Source organism: Pyxicephalus adspersus, chromosome 1, assembly GCF_032062135.1.
Source record: "Pyxicephalus adspersus chromosome 1, UCB_Pads_2.0, whole genome shotgun sequence".
NCBI classification, from domain to species: Eukaryota; Metazoa; Chordata; class Amphibia; order Anura; family Pyxicephalidae; genus Pyxicephalus; species Pyxicephalus adspersus.
Genome location: NC_092858.1, coordinates 170,015,051 through 170,021,000, shown reverse-complemented (window position 1 = coordinate 170,021,000; position 5,950 = coordinate 170,015,051). Strand labels below are relative to the sequence as shown.

The 5,950-nt window shown below is 36.5% G+C and overlaps 1 long non-coding RNA gene across 1 annotated transcript; it reads right to left on the bottom strand.

Annotated features, from left to right (window-relative positions):
* Positions 1 to 2,613: 2,613 nt before the first annotated feature.
* On the bottom strand, positions 2,614 to 5,038 carry LOC140321611 (uncharacterized). The gene is made up of 2 exons (XR_011918986.1): positions 4,604 to 5,038; positions 2,614 to 3,774 (listed from the first exon to the last, which is right to left on the bottom strand). It is a non-coding gene; the product is annotated as an uncharacterized lncRNA (long non-coding RNA).
* Positions 5,039 to 5,950: the final 912 nt, after the last annotated feature.

Below are 5,950 nucleotides of genomic sequence, written 5' to 3'. Positions count from 1 at the left end.
GTGTTACAAAAATAATAATATTTATTATGCAACTCATAGACAAACAAGTAACAAAACACACACTTTTTTAAAAAGAATGGTACTAAATAAAAAATATACTAGTATTTAGTTATCTAGGAACATCTGATGTAACAATCTATATAAAAAAAAAATAATGAAATGTAGTAAAAGAAGCTGCAGAAATGACTTGCGTCTCGATGGAGAAGTGGCAAGAGTGCAGAACCAAAGGAGCAACTCAAAAAGAGTAATGGATTTTGCTGTGGTCTTACTGTGGCTGTCAGAAACAACCCAAAGGTCAGAGTAGGTAGTGGTTCAGGCATAGTCAGGATCGGGCACAAACCAAAACTTGGGAAGCAGCAAACAAAATCTAGTCAGAGTTACTAGATGCAGTGGATAATTGCAGGCAGTGGAGGCATTAAGTCACTTAAGGCAGTGGTCCCCAACCTTTTGGAGGTTGCGGAACACTAAATGAATGGACTCCGGACCGTGCATGCATGTGTCACTCAAAGAAGAAGAAACTTCCCCCAGGTTGTGTGGGCAGGTTGTGTCCAGATCACCCTGAGCCTGCAATCTTGTACCAGAGGCTGATCCGCAGCTCTGGCCAGTGCGTCTGCTCACTGGGGTCCTTCTCCTGACCCTGCTGGGGGGTGCACCGGGCAGAACTGCGGCTCCACTGTCAGATAGCCACAGCTCACTAGTTACTCCACTAGTGGTCTGGTGTAAGTTACACCAGACCACTGCTCTCTGTATGTTTGCTACTGTAAAATATTCTCAGCCTAGTTTTAGTATTCCAGAAATGCGCTTTTTGTATGTTGACATGTAGTTGGATTATTTTTTTACCATTCCCACATTTTTCCCACAAAAAACTCAGTAGACACATATATAGAAGTTACCCATAATAAGAGATATAGAAGTTACCCATAATAAGAGATAGTATAGTGCCACATCCCCTGATCAAATATCAAATTATTAAATGTTTGGGGGAAACAAAGCGGGACTTTCAAGGCACAAAAATTTTGTATATAGTTTTCACAACTGTTCAAAATAAATCATGCCACTTCAAGCCACATTTACAATTGGTAAAACCAGAACCACTTTAATGCAAAACATACAAAAAAACAAAATAGCTACAATACAATTTTTCTGTATTGCTAATTTAACTAATACATGCATGAATGTCCTCAACACGTTTCATGGATAAAACTACTTCCCCAGGAGGGATACAGATATATCTACAAAGAATAACAATATTTAATTCAACAATATTTAATAAAATGGACATAAATTATTTAATTTATGTCCATTTATTACAAAACATTTATTATTTACATTCATGAATAATTCTATCCAAAAAAAAAATGGTGAAAACTCCCTTCACAAAAGCTTTTTGTGGGGGATCAAAGAGAGAGACTTATGGAGGGATTGTGGCAAATACCAGACACCTCATTGAGGACCACTACTATAAAACTATTCACAAAAAAAGTAGTCAAAATTTGAATCAATGGTAATTTCAAAAACATAGGCAAGAATGGCCATTCTGGCATGTAGATCAAAATGGGCAGTTTTAAACAATACATAGGCAACAGTCAGTGGTGTGTTACCATAACTATGTAGCAAACAGGCAATCATTGCAATATGAAGGCCAACTGTGCAAATATATGGCTTATACCAGGACAATAGGTGGGCAAAAAATGGGCACTCATAACTATTTAGGAGCAACAAACTACCCCTTATTAAGCAGTGCAATATTTAAATACTTGCCATCACCTTGTTTATTCTTAGGTAACATTATCATATTTTAGGAAAATAAAGAAGTACATATGTATTTTTTCTCCACAAAACAAATATGGCCTTATTTTATTTTTACAGTATTTTAAAAATTATTGTCTTTACACAATATAAACAAAAATAGTTCAAAACATAATAGAAAAAAAATATTTTAAAATGTTGTTGTAAATGAAAAAAAAAATGTACATACCGCGTTTCCCCGATTTTAGGACATCCCCATTAAGTAAGCCACCCCCGATTTTTAAAAAAATAATTAAAATAAGACACTCACCCGTGAATAAGACATGCTCTGAGATCCGATCTTGTGTGTGTCCCCTTGATGCTGGCTGCAGCGTGTGTCTTTGATGCTGGCTGCAGGGCGTGTCTATTCCTGAGCCAAACTGAAAGTAAAAAGCCTGCACACGTGCCCCCACGATTCTGAACAAGGAAGCAAGCTGCTGATCCCTGCCACTACTATAAAATTATTCACAAAAAAATGTAGTCAAAATTTGAATCAATGGTAATTTCAAAAACATAGGCAAGAATGGCATTTCTGGCATGTAGATCAAAATGGGCAGTTTTAAATAATACATAGGCAACAGTCAGTGATGTGTTACCATAATCATGTAGCAAACAGGCAATAATTGCAATATGAAGGCCAACTGTGCAAATATGTGGGTAACAAATGCACAAACAGGAAAATAGGTGGGAAAAAATGAGCAGTCATAACTATTTAGGGGCAAGAAACTACCCCTTATTAAGCAGTGCAATATTTAAATACTTGCCATCACCTTCTTTATTCCTAGGTAACATCATATTTTAGGAAAATAATAAAGTACATATGTATTTTTCTCCAAAAACAAATATGCCCTTATTTTATTTTTACTGTATTTAAAAAAGTATTGCCTTTTACATTTACACGTTATAAACAAAAATAGTTCAAAACATAATATAAAAACATGATTTAAAATGTTGTTGTAAATGAAAATAAAACATGTACATATAGAGTTTATATCCATTAATCGGTTTTAGGTTCCAAAAGTTCCATTCTCCCCAGATGTGAAGGCTCGGCAGATGATCAGAGACATACAGCATATCATATTTTTTATCATATCATAGCATATCATAAATTCTGGTTGAGACTCCAGATTATGGTAAGTATGGAGAGGAGCTGTTTTTATAAATTATAATTTCTATTGAAAACATTTCATGTATATCATACAAACAAGATTTTAGACATATAAATGGAGAACAAATGGAAGGTAAAAAAAAAAGGAATACAAAGTCAAAGAGTCAATACCTTACAGTATGGGTTTCTCCGATTGTGGAGCTGTGTTTTAAATTCCACAAGAAATGAGACATGGATGCCAGCTAAAGGATGAAATACATTTTTCTAGGATGATTTCAAGGTATATGTATGTTAGCAAGGCCTACGTGTAAATTGGTAAATAGTAAATAAAAATGTATACAACAAAATGAAGGCATCTGTTTTCATACTACATATTTGTCCCACACGAGGGTCAGAATCCACTGAAGGCAGGTTTGTCCAGGTGAAAGATGTTCAATGGAGGAATGTCTAAAGTGCAGAACCTAAGGAGCTGCCGATTTTTGCCAGAACAACTCACAGGTGCGAGGGATTTGGCTTAAACTTTGTGGTTCAGAACAGGCTGTTAGAAACAATTCAAAGGCCAGAATAGGCAGTGGTTCAGGCATAGTCAAGGTCCGGCTCAAATAAAACTGGGGAAGCAGCAAAAAGAATCTAGAACCTCAGAGTCACTGGAAGAGTGCTAGCCATTGAGCCACCATTTTGCCCTAAATATACCCCCTTAGTCTTTTCCTACATATACTGTCCACATCATATCCTCTTGCACAAATTCTGTGCTGTCATCTCATTGGATATCCAAAAATGTTGCCAAATTTTTTTCAGAATTGTAGACTTCTTGCACTGGTGGGCTTTGCAAACCTTTGTTCTTTTTTTCTTTTCTTTAATGAACTGTTTGGTTCTTCCTGTGAGTCAAAAGGAATATCTCCAATGAAATACATGAAAACCACACAAGAAAAATATTGTATTAACATTTCCATCTCACTTTCATTACATTGCTTGACCCCTCCATAGCAGTAGATGCTTACTGAGTCCCTCTGATTGTTGTCACCTTTTATTAAAGCAAACAAAACGTAGAAACAAAAGAACCCTCTAACATAAAATAGATATAAAATACATCTGCCGTACTGAGGAAAATGTTGGAACCCCAGCCAACTAGACACACTTATCCCTGGGTCAGCTCTGTGGCTTCCTGTCGATTCACTTGTTATGCCTTTTATTAAGAGCCAACAATCATTCTGTTTTTGATAAAAACACTCTCCATCCCCCATTGCAAAGGAATTCAGCAGTTCCTGGCTTCCTTAATATATCCCATCGCTTACTATCTAAGCAGCAGAATTTTCCACAGTATATTTTTGTGGAACCAAACCAAATGACTGATATTCTGGTGAAGATTGACATGAAATCAAATCTGAACAGGAACACTACAGAATGGAAAAGAGTTATATGGAAGTTTGAAATGGAAGATGACAGTTGGGGGCAGTTAGTGGGGGCTGTATTATAAAGAAGAGCTCTGCTCTTTAGTTCTCTATGTCATCACCATCCATCTTGGCTGATCCATGAATGACAGAAAACAAACGACCTTAATGGAAGTGAAGGTGAGGGAGCATAACAGGGTGCTGCTTACTCGTTCTCCTCCCTTCCCTCTCCATAGAACTCGTTCATCTTTCAGTCTTTTGTCATTAGAAAAGATTGTGAAAGATCATTTCTAACTACAAAAATCAATAAAATTACCTTGGAGATTTTGTCACATAATGGTGATTTTTCAGCTTCACTGATACAATGACATGGTGATGATGGCTTTGCTGATTTAGATTCATCTGCAGATCTTACTGTTTCTGATTCATTGCACACTCTGACTAATGTCATAAAGATGATTTTCGGTGTTATTTGTCCAGTTTCGGCCTTGTCCAGTTTCATTGGCGTTGCAGGCTCTGTCCTATATTTTTATAAAAACACAATTTACAAAGTGATTGCTCCAAAATATTTGCCATGGTTTATGTTTCATACTGTATAATAGGCTAAGCCAGTACAATAAGCATACTGTCTGCTTTATGTTACATCATCCAGTGTGCTGCACCTTTATATATTATTATGCTACACTGCTGTATTGTACATAATGTATTCCTGACCGCTGTTTATTACACAGCCCAGTCCACTACATTCCATACACCATGCTGCATTCTACAAAGTGTGAAATATTCTACAATGTGCTGCACATCATATAATGCACACAGCTATGCCTTGTACAATTGTTTAACAGGTTACACCAGACCAATGCCCTCTGCGCTTAATGTTTTTTTCTGCTTCTGTATGATACTTATTGGGCCTCCACATACTTGTTCTGGTTGTATTATTATGGTACTGATTGTGACTTTGCAGATATGATCTGATTATGCTAGTTTGCTGCTGTTTGTGCCTTTGTGAACATGTTTCTGGTTGTACCAGTACATTACTCATTGTGTCTCTGCAGGCATTTGGCTGTCTCAGTATGCAATGAAATCTGTGGACATGGCCATACTTTGGTAATAAAAGTTATTAATGTTATCTTTTTCATTCTTTTTATCAATGAAAAATATGGTCCATGCTTTTGGTTCAAATCAAAATGGTTGTGGGAAATAGGGAGCCATGAAGCAGATTGCCTGGGGGAATTAAAAACATTATTTGACTCTGTCAGTGATCATCACCAGTCAACATGAACTTGATGTTACTTTGCAGTCTGGGACAAATAATGTATTCTCTTTTGGAATAATAACAGTACAATAATCTGACCTACCTATGAACACATTTTACGGTAGCAGTCTTCTGTATAGTGACCCTATCTCAAAGATCCTTTTTATCATAGAAAATATCAGTAAAATTCTAGAAACCTCTTGAATATAAAAGTTTTGAAAATTAATGAATATTTATACCCTGATGTCTAGACTCACTATTTATCTAGGGAACCCTGTGGCCATGAAGTCCCCTTCAGGTTGGGTTCCTGTCCCAGTGTCTTTCAGTCTCTTTTCACCTGGTGATCGTTAGCATTCTACTAAATTGAATACCCTGGAATCCTCTCATATTAAGTTAGAAGAGAGAGCA